We start from the raw sequence: 17,782 nt of genomic DNA, 5'->3' as shown, positions 1-17,782 counted from the left end.
AACACCCAAGTTCTCAACAAGCTCTTAACAAAACCCTTGTAACCCAAGGGGACTGGACTAGGCACCACATCTGTAATCCGAACCAGTATAAAAATTCTCTGTGTTATTTACTTACTGCAAGTTATTATTACTATTTATTTATTCTACTAACGTGCAGGTGAGTCGACTGACCATTACAGAAAGTCGACTAAATGAAATTTTAATTCACCCCCCTTCTTGACTTTCACAAACATGATAAGTATATACAAATTATATATTTATATGTTTAGGAATTTTTCAGAACTCTGTTTATATATTTTTGTTTGCCAATGTACAAACAAGGTAATTTGTTATAAAATTTTTGTCATTTCGCGGAATTTTAACTTTGAAGAATAATACATTGTAATGTATATCTGGGCTTTCTATACCGGATTTTGAGGATCATAGCTTGAATTGCTGATTACGCAAAAGTTGAAGCGTTGTTGATATTTTTTTCTTTGAAATCCAAGAATTTTCTTATATTAGGTAGTCATATATACTTGGGGTTTCTAAGAAATTTGACTGATATAGGTTTTGTAATTCTGTAGAATTCATTTGAGTCAATCATTTTTGTTAGTCTGTATTTGTTTATAATGAGTGAAAGACTAGTAGAATTCATTTTCTCACATGTGTATCTAATGAATATTCCTGAATTTTTTCGCACTTCGTTTCTCCGTATAAATATGATTGTTGTGTGTCCAAATGTGTCTGGGACTATCTGTTTTACTAGTTTCTAGCTACTTTAATTAGTGAAAATGTAACCGTGTTGCAGATACTGTTAGCCATGCCTGCTACCAGCAGACGCGGAAGAACTTATTGAGTAATTTCTAGGATACTGTTATTAAGTGATTTTGATTTATTAAATGACCAGTGCAATGTAGGCAGAATTATGGCCTTGTATATATTTCCTACATGGACTGTTTTTACTTTCCGTTCTCCAGAATCTCCCTCATGAGGCATATAAACTTCTCGTTGTGCCATCTCCTATTGGCAGTGTATTTGGAATTAGTGCAACACTATCCATTATCATAGTCAGGTCTATCATCTTCATGAGGTTTACACTATGCTTATTCTTTCATGATCGATATTCTTACACTTTTTTGCATACTATGTCTTCATGTGCTGACTTTGGTCTTCCTTCAATTTTTTGCAGTCAGATTCTTGTTCACTGGCGTTGAAAAATCTTGCCTACTTTGGCGCTAGCACGGTTTCGTGTGAGCTTTCAGTATCTCCGCTCTCTCGTTTCTATTTGCTGCAGCTTAGCTCTATTCTTAATAATATAACCAGTTCTTGTTTTAGCATTCATTTTTGTTTTTTTCATAGTTTACTCATCCATGCCCACATGTGTATCAACTGATTTTTCATTCTTCTTTTTCCCCTGTGATCGTGTGTCCGAACTGTCTGGGACTGTATCCCCTATAAATATAACGACGGATATATGTTGATCTCTATTCACTTTAATTAGTTAAAATGTATTATGAAGACGGTTATGTTATGACACATGTCAACACCATTTTATTTCATAAAATTACTACTCATTTTATTTTTAAAATGATTTTAAATCATTTTTTACAATTAAAGGATAAATAATTTTAAAAACTTTCTAAAAATATGGTGATATAACGTGTGTGATTCCTTTTTTTTAAAAATTTTTTTTTTTAACTATCTTTCCACAACCTCCTTATTTATAGCAAAAAAATGTAGATGATAATAATAATAAATTTTAAATTTTTTAAAAATCATTTCATTAAATAGTAAAATATTTTAATTATTTTTAAAAATAATTTTGAAGTAGTTTTTACAAATAAATGAGAAATAATTTTAAAAAAAATCTTTTTTTTCCTAAAATTAGAAATTGGTTACTATTCTTTGAATTTGAATTTAAATTTTAAATTACTGTTTTGAAATAAAAAAGATTAAAGTGATAAAAAAAGTAAACTAAAAATTTTGGTAAGTACGTTAGGGATCCTATTTTTGTGGGAAATTATCAAATGTCTTATACTAAATATTTAAAATAATTTTCCACAACTACTCCTTTGTAGCAAACAGAATGCAAATTGCTTATACTAATTCCTTAAGCATACAAATAAATTAATAGCAAGTATCAGACTCATTTTATAATGCAATTTTTTTTTGATAGACTAAAATTATTTATTTCATACTTTTATGTAGATTGTTGTCACATTTAAATTTTTTTCTTTAGTTTTAAATTTTTCAAATACAAAATATTTTATCAAATTAATTACTCCTAATTAAATATGAAATATACTAAGATTATATAATAAAAAAGATTTAAACTAGGGTAATGCAGTTACAAATAGAAAAAAAAAAGAATTTTAAATTATTAAAATAAAATAAAATGAATTACAAAATAAAAATATAAGACAATTAGAAAACCACCATAACTCCCCCACTTCCCTTATTTCCTCTCTCATAAAAGATTTTTTTCCTACCCTTTCTCCACTGATATACATTTATATATATCATAACGATCCAAACAATTTGTCCATTCGTAGACAATGTTTCCACACCAATAATATGCATAAAATCTGCATTTTATTTTTTATTTGAAAAATTTAAGAATTGGCAATTAGTGATTGATTTTGTATTTTGTGTTAATTTGATTTATTTTTTATCTGATTTTATCAAAGATAAAGAATGATCGGGAAAATCTCAAAATCAAGTGCTCAACCATTTTTTATTGAGAACTCTAAAGATCTTCTCAAATTTGTGGATGTCTTTCTCTTTGATTGCGATGGTAAGAGAAAAATCACTTTGTAATTTTACTTTTCATATCATGTAGTTTCGTATAAGATTTTTTCTTCTTTTTCTATTTGAACATTTTTGAAGCAAATATTATCGAATAGTTGTGAGATTTCACTGAGTATGTTGTTATTGTTGTTGCAGTTGGCGTCTTTATGAATATCAATTGAATTAGATAATTTAGCACATGATTTTAATATAGATGTCATAAATCATATAAATATAAAAATATTTACTAATAAATAAGAAAGTACAATGTGCTTAGTGTTAATAATGTTAAATTTTTAAATCATCTTTATTGTGAAGCATGACCAATAACGACTATAGGTCTGATCAATAGCTATTAGTGTTAATTATTTATGTATTTTGATAATAAATGCATTTATTTGATGTGATTATGGAATCAAATTATCTTTAAAACTCTTAATATGACTTTATCCATAAGATTTCCAAATAAAATGATGTTATGAATCAATTTTAGTCAAGTACTCTTTATTTTTATTTAGTATGTCAAAGGACTTATGAAATAACAGAAAATCTATCAAGAAATGACAAAAAGTATTGGTATAAAATCTATTGTCATTAAATTAGTAGTATAATTATTATTTTTGTGAGATCTTATAAATATTATAGTACATAAACTGCATAATTTCTTTTATCCTTATAATATAAAAAGATAAGAATTATTTTTATTTGAATTGGAGATGAGGTATTTTTTTTTAGTTAATTAAAATATAAAAGTTATATGTTCGCGGTTAGTTTTTTTATATATATATATATATTTGTATGTGCAATGTTGACTTTTTAAAATTTATTTATAAAACATATACGATTAATTAAAAGATGAAGATTTAAAATTTAAGTTTTGAAGATGGTTATAACTTCACACTTTCTATAATGTAGATTTTTAGCAAATAGTAATGTGATAAGTGTCACGCTCATTTAAAATATATCAATCCTCATTACATCTTCAAATTGGGTTTTTATAATATCATAATTTTTTTTTCCTGAAGATTGGAAAGGTAAAAGAAACAACTCAACACTTAATAGACAATTTTAAGAAATTAATAGAAAATGAATTAACTTTTACCAAAATTTCTATTTCTAAGGTATTTTTTAAAATTTCATCAAGATATCTGTTTGGGTGTATTTTGTTTAATATTAGCTAATTTTTTAAATGATTACAACTCCCTTAGTGATTTATATGCCAAAAATGAAAGAAAAATGAGAGTACATGAAAAGTACTAATTTACTAATGGTTATTTATGAATTTCAATGATAAATGCATTTATTTGATGTAGCTATTGAATAAAATTATACCCAGATGGGATTATATATATATATTTTTTAAAATAATTAAAAATTAAACAAAATTAATGTTTTTCATTTTCGTTAGAGGAATAGGATATATGTGAGCCATTTGTATATAGTAGGGGTATATATGAGTCACTTTCATAACGAGGCATATATCAACTCTAAATGACAAAGTTGAGGGGTATATCATACCTTTTCCCCAAATTCTAGTATTACTTGATTAACAAGATTTTAAAATAAATTGATGCTAGGAATCAATTAGAATAGAGTGCTCTTTAGTTTCACTTAATATGTGAGAGGACGTACATGACACAACTTTAAATACTTCAAGAAAACAAAGAAAATTATCGACATAAAATCTATTGTCATTAGATTTGTAGTTTACTTTTATTTTTGTGAGAATTTATTATTATTATAGTACATAAAGTGCATAACTTTATTTTTAATATAAAAAGGATAAAAAATATTTTTATTTCAATTGGAGATGAGGAAATATTTTTAAGTTAATTAAAATAACAAATAACATATGTGGGTGGTGTAGACAATGAAATTTTATTGATAAATTCATACTAAATTTGGATTAAATCTTAGATTCATGATGCGTTGATCAAGTCAAATTACTGGTTAATAAAGTCGGATTAATATTTAAGTCAAAACTATATGACTTAAATAAAGTCCAAATTACATTTGGTTCAGTTCATTAAGTTGACAAGATGAGCCCAACTCATGCTCGGACCAAAATACCCCTAAAGCCCTAGCTCAAGCCTATATAAAGAGGTCTTCATAAGACCAAAAGGGGAGATACACACACCTAAATACACACAGAAATACATAGTTGCTCTTCATTGGTGATCTGCAAGTCTTCCGCATACAAAAAAGTCTTTGCTCCAAGTGTTGTGCCGCAAGTATTCCGCCAAATCAAGAACATCTGTGACGAGAAGAATCAGGGGATTACATATCTCTTTAAGAGATTTAATAAAGATTGTAACCTTCGCATTAATTCAAATACAAATATTATTGTTTGCTTGCTATTTTTCCTTTCCTGTTTACTGTATTTCAGGATTGAAACTTTAGACGCTTACAAATTGGCACGCCCAGTGGGACAATCTTTACCTCTCATCTTTTTTCTTCGAAAGTTAAAGTTCAAGAACACTGAGATGGCTTCCAAGAAGATCAACTCGAAATCTGCATTTGCATCCAAATCTATATCTACATCCATATCCGCATCTGCATCGAAATCTCCATCGGCATCAAAATTTGCATCGGTGTTGAAATCAGCATCTGCATCTGTATTCACATCTGAATTCGCATCTGCAAAAAATAATGAATCCAAGTTCTGCATCGATGTCAAAAACATCCTCGATGTTACTGCGGGAAGCATGAGACCTATCACAAGGAACCAAGCCAAATTTCTAGGACAACAAGCCTCATGAGTGCCGTCCGAATTTGCTGTTGTCTTTGGTTTGTCTCCAAAACATGTGAAGTCTCCTGTAAAAGCTACAAAAGAAGACATTGCTGAAATGGTTGAGAGGGTTCTTGCCCAATTGAGCCTATCTGCATACGAGAAGTCCTTCGCTTCGGCCGACAATAATGTCTTAAGCATGAGATCTACCCCACATAACATGTTTGCATCTCATTGGGAAAATCAATGCTACTCTCCGCCACCTACTATGGTAATGCACGCAATGGTGACTAACGCTTCATCTGTAGAAGAACAACTTGTGAGCTTGACAAGAGCTATTGAAGGCTTGACCAAGTATGTTCAAGATCAAGATGCTCGAATTTTTAAGCTAACTGATAGGGTGGAGGGCATGATGGATGAAGAATCAAGTCATGCACCTGGAAAACGTCCGCAAGTACAGGAGACAGTACTCGATCGCCCCACAAAACAAGTTGAATATGCTAAAGAGATCCAAGTTTCTTCGGAGGGAACGATCCCGATCAACCAAATTAGGGAGTTCATCATGGGGACTATTAAAGACAAGTACGAGGTTGCTAAAAAATCCTTCTTGACATATGCAAGGCCATACACTGCAAGGATTGATAGTTTGAAAATGCCTGCTGGTTATCAACCTCCAAAGTTTCAGCAGTTCGATGGTAAGGGAAGCCTAAAGCAACATGTTGCGCACTTCATCGAAACCTGCAACAATGCTGGAACATACGGTGATTACCTCGTCAAACAATTTGCCCGCTCCCTTAAGGGCAATGCTTTAGATTGGTACACAGACCTTGAGTCTGGTTCCATTGATAGTTGGGAACAAATGGAGCAAGAATTTCTCAACCGCTTCTATAGCACAAGACGTACTGTAAGTATGGTGGAACTTACAAACACACGTCAGCGAAATGAAGAGCCAGTCTTTGACTTTATCAGCCGATGGAGGCATGCAAGTCTAAACTGTAAAGATAGACATAGTGAAGCTTTGGGCATAGAGATGTGCATTCAAGGTATGCATTGGGGTCTCCGCTATATTTTGCAAGGCATAAAGCCTAAAACTTTTGAAGAGTTGGCCACTCCCGCTCATGATATGGAGTTGAGCATGTCGTCGGTCGAAACTGAAGCACCACCTATCCACGACTCTGCAAAGTCAAAGAAAGGCAAGTATTCAAGAAAGTGGGAAAATATTTGCCAAAGACTAAAAACAAAGAATCCATGAACGCCAATGCCTCTCATGTGAAATTCACCACAAAGGCGGGCAATACGCAGAGCGCAAAAGCGAATTCTTTTGAAGGAAGGACAAATCAAAAGCTCACCTTGAAGGAAATGTAGCGGAAGGGCTACCCATTTCTTGACTCAGATGTTTCCGCAATCTTTGATGAACCCCTTGAAATGAAACTTTTTGAGTTACCAGAGATGAAACGACCAGATGAAGTAGGGAGGAGTGATGATAAAAAATACTGCAAATATCACTGGCTGGTTGGACACCCTATCGAGAAATGCTTCGTCTTCAAGGATAAAATCATGGACTTAGCTCACGAAGGGAAGATTGAACTTGAAGATGAGAAATTGAGTTCAAACCAAGTTAGTGTCGCTTCTGACTTACCCAATCCAGTCATGACCTGCAATTTTGTTGAAGGAAATATGGATCAAGACATTCCAAACACCAATCAGACAAGAATGATTAAGTTTGGAGACTTCAAGCCTATAGATGTAAATAATTTGTTATCGTTTCCAATACTAAGTGATGTGGCTTTTGTAGTAGAGGGATCGACAAGACAAGATGAAGACCCAGTAGATGATCTTGATGATTGGGGCTGTACTCTTGTGACTTGCCGTAGACGCAGAAAAGTGAGTTCGCATAAGGAGTCAACAAAACAACACATCAGGGAAAAGATGGTAAGGAGACCCAAAACCAAAACTTTGATCGTGCATTCAAAGAAGAAGGAAATAAAGGTGCACCACTACCAAGAGTTGCGGTGACCCATTACATTAGGAGAATATTTGCCAATTTGGTGTTACACCAAGTTCACATACGATGGCACAAAAGATCTATGTTGTAATGTCGATGAAAAGGAAGCGAAAGATGCAACTCCATCATGTCCATCACCAAAAGATGCTCCAAAGTCGTTTCCTGAAGTTGAAAATACATCATGTCCATCACCAAAAGATGCTCCACAACCATCTCCTGGAGTAGAAAATACATGTATGGCCAAAATCACATTCTCTGATTATGATCTTCTGTTTGGTGACACATTTCATAATTGCCCTTTATTCGTGGTTGGTTTTGCACGTGAGAAAAGGGTGAATAGAATCCTAGTCGATAGAGGATCTGGAATCAACATCCTTCCAAATCACACAATGAAAGAGCTTGGGATATCAATAGAAGATCTTACTGATAGTCGTTTGATGATCCAAGGATTCAATCAAGGAGGACAAAGGTCCCATAGGGACCGTCAAAATAGACCTCACCATCGGAGAGTTGCAATCAAGCGTGTGGTTACATGTAATTGATGCAAAGACTTCATATAACATTTTTATTGGTCGGTCGTGGGTACATGAGAACAAAGTAATCCCATCTACCTACCACCAATGTTGAAGTATTATGAGGATGGAGTTGCAAAAAGGATTATTGTAGATGATAATCCATTCACTGAAGCTGAAGCTCACTTTGCTAACGCAAAGTTTTACTTGAAGAAATATTCCACAAAAGTTGATAACATTGCATCCAGAGATGTTGGAATCCTTAACAAGATGGCTAAGGTAGCGATCGGTAAGGTAAAAGTCACAAACAAGGAAGATCCAAAGCGTGGCAATCCAAACAAGATGCCTAACATGATTGGTGCTTTTTCAAGTAAAAAAGTCACACCCATTCTTCATTATGTCCCAAAGGCAAAAGAGGACAAGGGACACTCTCTCGAGTTGCTAGAAAATGTGCTGGAAGGTTTGACCCTTCCTGTAAGGCGAATTGATATGATGAAGTCATCCACAAAATTGCTTGGGAAGTCTGTGGCTCCTAAGTCATTACTTCACGAAAAATTTGTGGGCCCTAAATCACCCCAATATGAAGCACTCCCAATGAAGCGTACAGAAGAAGGTTTTGATCCTAATGTTTACAAGCTGCTAGCAAAACCTGGATTCGATCTTAACGAACCGTCAAAATTGGGGAAGCTTCCATCAGAACCTGCTATGAGGCAACAATGTGAAAGGTTGGGCTACAAACAACCTCCACCTATCCGCATCTCCATAAAAAGGGTAAGCAACAACTACATAACTGTGGAAGATGAGTCTACTAATTCTAACAAATGGCCTTTTGCCTTTGATCCACGTGGAAGCTCAACGAAGAGGATTTCTGTATTTGAGAGGTTAGGGCCATTGAGGAAGAAAAACAAGGTTTGGAGAAATAGCAAGAGTATGGAAGCATCTGCTTTACCAAAATCTCAAAATGCTCCTAAAGAATTTCAAAGTCTGATCCCTTCTAGAATAAGGTGGCAGACGAACATTGTGGTCTCATGTGGAGAAGTACTAAAGGCAAAGTCACATGTTGTGGTCTACACCAAGCAACGTGATAAAGATGAAGAAAGTGTTAGCTCTTCATATCATGTCACTACACAAGATGAAAGGCATATTTTTCTCCAATTAAAATTGATGGAGAGTTGGAGAATGTTTCATGGCATTACCATATATATTTCAACGATGGAGAACCTCAAGAAGATGAAGATGCTAAAGATACACCACCCGTACTTGAAGAAGGAGTAAAGGTGACAGTTGATGCATTGAAAAAAATCAACCTTGGAACTGATGAAGATCCAAAACCCACTTATGTGAATGCTTCACTGGCGAGTGATGAGGAAAAGGCCTACGTTGACTTACTTAAAGAGTATAAAGATGTATTTGCCTGGAGTTACAAAGAAATGCGTGAGTTAGATCGGAAGGTAGCAGTTCATCATCTTGCTGTGAAAGCGGTGCACGTCCCATCAAGCAAGCTCAACGGCATTTTAGGCCTGAATTGGTTCTCGTGATCGAAACTCAAGTTAACAAGCTTATTGAGGCTGGCTTTATCCATGAAGTTAAGTACCCCACATGGGTTTCAAGTATTGTCCCCGTAAGGAAGAAGAATGGTCAAATTTGAGTTTGCGTTGACTTTAGGGATCTCAATATTGCATGTCCCAAAGATGAATTTCCACTTCCTATCCTTGAGCTTATGATTGATGCCGCTACTAGTATGAGGCGATGTCTTTTATGGATGGTTCATCCAGCTACAATCAGATCCGCATGTCGCCAAAGGATGATGAGTTGGCCGCATTCCGCACTCCTAAGGGCATTTATTGCTACAAAGTAATGCCTTCCGGTTTGAAGAAAGCAGGAGCAACATACCAAAGAGCTGTGCAAAACATCTTTGATAACATTCTTCACAAAAATGTTGAATGTTATGTGGATGATTTAGTAGTGAAATCAAGAAAAAAATGTGACACTTGCAAGACTTGAGGATGGTGTTTGATCTACTACGAAGGTATCACCTTAGAATGAATCCTTTGAAATGTGCGTTTGGAGTTACCTCTGGAAAATTCCTTGGCTTCATTGTACAACATCGAGGAATAGAAATTGATCAAGTAAAAATAGATGCAATTCTGAAGATGGTAGAGCCAAGAAACATCCATGAATTGAAGAGTCTGCAAGGGAAGCTAGCATATTTTAGGAGATTCATCTCGAATTTAGCAGGAAAGTGCCAACCATTCAGCCGTCATTTGAAAAAGGGCACTTTTTTCGAATGAGACCAAACTTGTAGTAATGCCTTTGAGAGCATCAAGTCTTATTTGAAAAAATCACCAGTTTTAGCAGCTCCTGTTCCTGGAAAGCCATTGATGATTTACATATCATCTCAAGAAAGATCAGTGGGAGCATTCTTAGCCCAAGAGAATAGCAAAGGGAAATAAAATTCCCTTTACTACTTGAGTAGGATGATGACACCAAATGAGTTGAAGTACTCGCCAATCGAAAAGCTATGTTTGGCCTTAGTCTTCTCAATTCAGAAGATGAAACACTACTTTCAAGCTCACGTCGTCTGTCTTATTTCTAAAGCCAACCCCATCAAATTTGTGATGTTGAAACGTGTCCTTAATGATCGACTAGCAAGATCTCCAGTTTCAGCAATTTGAAATTGTGTATGTTCCTCAAAAGGCAGTGAAAGGGCAAGCACTAGCAGACTTCTTAGCAGACCACCCGATACCTGATGATTGAGAACTCACTGATGGATTACCTTATGAAGATGCAATGGTTGTTGAAGTTCAACAGCCTTGGAAGATGTATTTTGATGGGGTCTCACATCGCGAAGGAGCTGGCACTGGGGTGATATTTGTCACTTCTCGAGAAGAGATTTTGCCGTATTCCTTCACCTTAACGCAATGTTGCAGAATATCAAGCCTTAATACTTGGGCTTGAAATGGCGGTTGATATGAAACAATTGCAATTACAAGTTTTTGGAGACTCTGAATTAGTGATCAATCAATTGTTGGGTAGCTATGAAGTCAAAAAGCCAAAATTGCGTCTCTATCATGACTATGCACAAAAATTGATTAGATGGCTCGGATATGTACCTCTTTAACATGTTCTAAGAAAGGAGAATACGAAAGCTGATGCTTTAGCCGCTTTAGCTTCAATTTTAACTCTGCATGATCAAGTGCAAATCACTATCTGCCAAAAATGGATAGTACTACCGGATGTGGATGAAGAAAGCAAATTTGAACATCTTATAGCTATCTCACAAGCTAAGATAGTCTATTGGAGACATGCTCTGATTGATTACTTGTGTTACAATATACTTTCAGAAGATCCAAAGATAAAGACCAAAATTTGTCATCGTGCTCCTAGGTTTCTTTACTACAAAGATACNCTGCCAAAAATGGATAGTACTACCGGATGTGGATGAAGAAAGCAAATTTGAACATCTTATAGCTATCTCACAAGCTAAGATAGTCTATTGGAGACATGCTCTGATTGATTACTTGTGTTACAATATACTTCTAGAAGATCCAAAGATAAAGACCGAAATTTGTCGTCGTGCTCCTAGGTTTCTTTACTACAAAGATACTCTATATCGAAGATCATTTGAGGGAGTCCTCTTGCGTTGTTTGGGGGAAGAAGAAACGATTCAAGCTATGCAAGAAGCACATTGTGGACGATCACATCAATCTAGTCCCAAGTTACACTTCCATATTAAAAGAATGGGGGTATTATTGGCCAACAATGATAAATGATTGCTTGGATTATGCTCGAAGATGTCAAGCAGGCCAATTTCATGCAAACTTTATGCACCAACCTCCTGATATGTTACATCCGACTGTTGCATCTTGGCCATTTGATGCTTGGGGGTTAGACGTGGTTGGACCACTACCTAAATCTTCTGTACATCTTGGCTGCGATAGATTACTTCTCAAAATGGGATGAGGTTGTAGCCCTCAAAGAAGTAAAGAAGGAAAATGTTGCAAAGTTCATCAGGGTGATCATCATCTATCGTTTTGGCAGTCTAGTTATATACTAACAGATAATGGAAAGCGATTCACCAATAAATTGATGGATAAGATCTGCGACCTTTTTGGCTTCAAGCAACGTAATTCATCAATGTATTATGCTGCTGCAAATGGACTAGCTAAAGCATTTAACAAGACCTTGTGCAACTTATTAAAGAAAGTCGTCTCCAAATCTAAAAGGGATTGGCATTATAGAATGGAAGAGGCTCTTTGGGCATACCAGACGACTCATCGCACGCCGACCCAAGCAACTCTTTATTCTCTTATTTTTGGAACTGAAGCAGTCCTTCCACTTGAATGACAAATACCGTCATTGAGGCTTGCCATCTAAGAGGGACTTACTGAAGAATAAATGCTTGTTTGCACCTTGAAGAGTTAGAATCTCTCAATGAGAAAAGGTTGGAAGCTCAACAAAGTCTTGAGTGCTATCAAGCTTGTCTTTCTTGTGATTTCAATAAAAGGGTTCGCCTAAGGTCTTTCCAAGTCGGTGATCAAGTCCTTGCAGTAAGAAGACCAATTATCATATCTCATAAATCGAAAAGCAAGTTCACATCAAAATGGGATGGACCATATATCATTCAAGAAGTCTATTCAAGCGGAGCTTACAAAATTGTGGATGCAGACGGCTTGTGGATTGGTCCCATAAATGGAAATTTTTTGAAGAAGTACTATCCTTGAAGCAGCGTCATAGTATAAATTGTGTATGACCCTTTTATTATTTTTTCGAGCTAATGCAAACTCATACAAACACATCAATTAGATAATCTTACACATGCCACGAATGCCCTCACTTGTTTATGTTTAGTAAAGCCTTTCACTCAACAATTTCAAACTCGACAAGGCCTATTTTTTTTAAACAATCAACTTACTCTCACAAAAGAAATTCTTACTTTCCTCAACATACCATAAGCTTTCCCATAGTGTGTTCTTACTTTCGCATTATACTTCTCTAGGAATCAAGATGACTTTCATTTGGTTGTAATGTCGGCTTAAGGTAAAGGATGGAATATTTGAGAATCATTTTAGTGACTACACCTCCCTAATGCACATGTTATTATTTTTCCAACAATCTCCTTCATAGCTTTTCCTTCCTCCTAGCATACACTTCATGACTATATACCCCTTTGTTGCTCCATATTTGCCCTTTATTTCTTTTTCATCATACTTTTTTTTATTTTTTTTCATGCCTTTGCACTAGCCATCCAAACTCTAGATTTTAACATCCAAGTAAGGTACACATTATCCTTGATAGGATCAGGGCCAATGTTTCGAGCATAGTTCTAAATTAGCCACCCTCAATTTTAGTCGAGGTGCACATTGTCCCTAAGGACCAGGGCCAAAACAGAAGTTTCTTTTCCACACAATGTAGCATTTCACCCTTACTATATCAACCAACAATTTTCAACCCTTCTTCTTAACATAGTGCATTAAGGATTTTCATAGGATCAAAAGGCTTGGTATTAAACAAATGGGCTTCGGCTTATCATGTGCTTTATCAATAAACAAGGCTAAAGGCTCAATGGGGCTTCACAGGGGATAATTTCAATGGTAGGTGTAGAAGTAGAGACAAGAATTGGTTGATTAAAAAAACGCCTCAATCACATTCCCTAAGTCATACAAGCAACTAATTCAACACACATAAGGCAAGTTCTAGATATCAAGTAAAGCAAGAACCAATCAATTTTCACCACATATGGCATCATGACAAATATAAGGATATATCAACTAAGATGCTCATATAATTTGCATTACGGTATTACTACACAATTAAGCCCATTTTCATATTGTTTTGAGTCAAAACTTAAGAACACATGCTAGTTACAAGGTCAACAATCTATTGCATTTTTCCAAATATGACTACCCATGACGCTTGGCTAACTTATTCGGACATAGCTTCAAAAGACCAAAGTTAGTTTACCAATCCTACTCTTCTATGTGACTAATTTGCCCTTAAGAGGGTCGTCATCCATCCATCATTGGGAACTGTCACTCCTTAGACGACTCTAAGATTCAATAAAGTAAAAACTAGTCCTATTCGGTTCAAAGGGACAATCCTCAGTAAAAGTACCGAAAACAAATGCTGAGGAACCCAAAAAACAATTTAAAAATTTCACTAAAAACTAACACTAGACTCGATAAAACAGTAAACAACTATATACAACAGAGAATATTCCAAAAATGCAGGACCAGTCTTGCACAAAAACGCAGCACTCTGAGACAAAGGATAACGTTCTGCCATTGTTTCCATCTCAACATCAGTAACCGGACGTCCACCGATCCGTAATTGCAACTCTGCCATCCAAAACATCCTAGCCATGACACTATCGTCACGGGCTTGCCTCTCTTGAGCAGACAGAACTGGTCCATGGGATGTGTCAAGTGCTTTAGTCCTCGTCACATCAACTAGCTTACCCGTTAGATCCGGGTGAAAAGCAATGGTCAGGTCCACAACCTCTTCCTCAATACCCTGGGCCCTCAGAAATCGGGTGATCAAACCCCATAGCAAAATCGCCACCTCATATTATTCCTAAATTTCATCATGTTTTGTCTAAGAATCACCCCTACATATTAGGACATCCCCTTCATCAGCATATAAACCAACACCACCCTATCCCTTATTACCTCTGTCAGATGTTTTGTGGGTAGTAGCACACTACACACTATGTTTAACCACACCCTAGCAACTTGATTGAAATTAGCAAAATGAAGGGTATTATGCCTCCCAATATCCTTGCTACGCTCCCACCTAGCCGTGGACTCTACCCCACATAAAGTATGTCGGATATCCGTATAAGGAGGTTTATCCTTCAATTATTAAAGACATCAGAATCACAATTCGGGGTCCCCAAAATTTCATTTAGTATCGCAGCATTGAACTTCACATCCTTACCTCTAATAGGAACAGTTTTATATTTAGTTTCAGTGAGCCAATTTGCATAAAACTCACGAATTAAGGCAAATTACAATCTCTCGGATGATAAAAAATAAATCTCAGTCCCAACTAAAGCACAGTCCGATAAATAACGGGAAACAACCTTACCTCATGGACGTATTCGTCGCCCATATACTTTGGTTCGTGCTGACACTCAAATCATTCCCAACCAAACCGCTCCACTACTTTTTTCCCAAATTTTCCAACTGGTTCTCGATTCCTAGACCTGAATGTTTCACCCTTTCTACTGCGCTTAGAACCCGGCACACTCTTTGCTTTTGGAGCCATTGTAACCTGATAAGAAGAGAAAAATGGAGAAAAGAAAAAAAACTTAGAAAAATGTGAAGGGGTCGTACGGTAGTGGGTTAAAGAGAAGATGGAAAAGGAGTTGGGAGGAAGAAAGAGTGGAGAGAGATGGGTATTTATAGGGGATTATGGAAGAGTAGGAGTTGTTTTGGGGAAGTGAGGAGATTTGAGTGGGTATTAATGGAGGAAGTTAGGGAGTGGAGGAGGAAGAAGAAGAATTTGAGAGTATATGGGGGAGGTGTGGGTGGTTTAATTTGGTGAGAATGGGGGTGGAATGGGAGTTTTAGGGATTCTAGGGGAGTGGGTCGGGTTGGATCCAGGTGAAAACCCAGATTTTAAAAATCTGGGTGGTGGCGTGATGGAGGGGCGACGCGCCAGCGTAGCGCCCCAACACCGGTGCTGAATATTCGTTCCAGGCACGGCGCGCCAACCAGTGCGCCTGGCTTCAGTGTTTTCAATTTTTTTTCAATTTTTTTCGTTTTTCACTATTACAAGCTAAGTCACAAATAATGAAAAATCCTATTTAACTAAAACTAAGAACTGAAAGAACTTCCTAGATTCTACGAATTTAAACTATGCTAAAACAATAAAAATCAAAATTTCAAACACGAACTACTTATCTATTACATATTGTTCATGGGTTGCCTCCCATGTAGCGTTTGCTTTAACATCGCGGCACGATGCAACTTGGATCATTCATCATTTAGCTCAAGAGCCTCCCGATCACGACCTGAATCCTCACCAAAGTAGTGTTTCACCCTTTGCCCATTGACCAAGAACGTAAGGCCAGTCTTATCTTTAAGTTCAACAGCCCCATGTTGTGTCATTCTGACCACTTCGAAAGGACCACTCCACTTTGACCTTAGTTTTTCGGGGAATAACCTTAGTTTAGAGTTAAAGAGTAGTACCTTATCTCTCGGATTGAAAGTACGAGCTACTATGTACTTGTCATGCCACCTCTTCGTCTTTTCTTTCTAAAGCTTGGCATTCTCATAAGCGTGGAGCCTAAACTCTTCAAGTTCATGCATCTAATTCACTCTCTTTTTACCAGACAGTTTGGGGTCCAAGTTCAACCTCTTAATTGCCCAATAAGCTTGATGTTCTAATTCTGTCGGAAGATGACATGCTTTACCAAACACTATATGATAGGGAGAAGTCCCTATTGGTGTCTTATACGCAGTCCTATATGCCCACAACGCATCATCTAATTTCTCAGACCAATCTTTCCAATGCGCATTCACCGTTTTCTGCAAAATTTGCTTCACCTCTCTATTTGACACCTTCACTTGGCCACTCGTTTGAGGATGGTAAGTTGTAGCAACCTTATGACGAATACTATACTTAGTAAGAAAGTTTTTAATAAGATGGTTAATGAAATGATTACCTCCATCACTTATAAATGCCCTTGGAGTGAAAATGTGCATTTTTATGAACTTTATCACCACACTTGAATCATTGGAAGGAAGAGCGACCGCCTCAACCCATTTATTCACATAATCCATAGCCACAAGAATGTATTGGTTTCCACTCGATGGTGGGAATGGACCCATGAAGTCAATACCCCACACATCAAAGATTTCCACCTCCAAAATGTTACTTAGCGGCATCTCATGTCTTCTTGAAATAGTACCCAACCTTTGGCATTTGTCACAGCCCTTCACAAAAGAAATAAAATCTTTAAATAATGAGGGCCAAAAGAAACCAAATTGTAGTACCTTATGAGCAGTGCGCTCTCCTCCTTGGTGACCTCCATATGGGCTAGCATGACAACTTTCGAGCACTTTGTGAACCTCAGATTCCAGAATGCACCTTCTCACTACCTGGTCTACACCTTGCTTGAACAAGAATGGCTCATCCCAGATATAGAACTTGGCATCATGATTAAGCATTTTCTTTTGCTGATTGGTTGTACCCGGGGGATACTCTCCACTCACTATCAAATTCACAATGTCTGCATACCATGGCACTTGAGAGATATCTAATGCCATCAATTGTTCATCCGAAAACTCTTCCCGGATTTGCTTACCTTTATTCACATGGGAAAAATCCTCGAACCTAGACAAGTGATCTGCTATCTAATTTTCAGTACCCTTCCTATCTTTGATCTCAAGGTCAAATTCTTGTAGAAGCAATATCCATCGAATCAGCCTTGGTTTAGCATTCTTCTTGTTAAATAGGTACCTAATAGCTGCATGGTCAGTAAAAGCAATCACTTTAGTACCTACCAAATACGATCTGAACTTGTCGAAGGCGAACACTAGAGCCAGCATCTCCTTATCAGTCATTGTGTAATTAGTTTGTGTAGAGTCAAGGGTCTTGCTTGCATAATAGATCGAGTGGAACACTTTATTCTTTCTTTGTCCCAACACTACACCCACTGCTACGTCGCTTGCATCGCACATTCGTTCAAATGGTAATCCCTAATCAGGAACAATTAAGATGGGAGCCTCAATTAACTACCTCTTCAACATCTCAAAAGCTTTC

Source organism: Solanum stenotomum, chromosome 11 (genome assembly GCF_019186545.1).
Source record: "Solanum stenotomum isolate F172 chromosome 11, ASM1918654v1, whole genome shotgun sequence".
Taxonomy (NCBI): domain Eukaryota; kingdom Viridiplantae; phylum Streptophyta; class Magnoliopsida; order Solanales; family Solanaceae; genus Solanum; species Solanum stenotomum.
The sequence above is the reverse complement of the archived record's forward strand: the minus strand, read 5'-3'. Positions refer to the sequence as shown.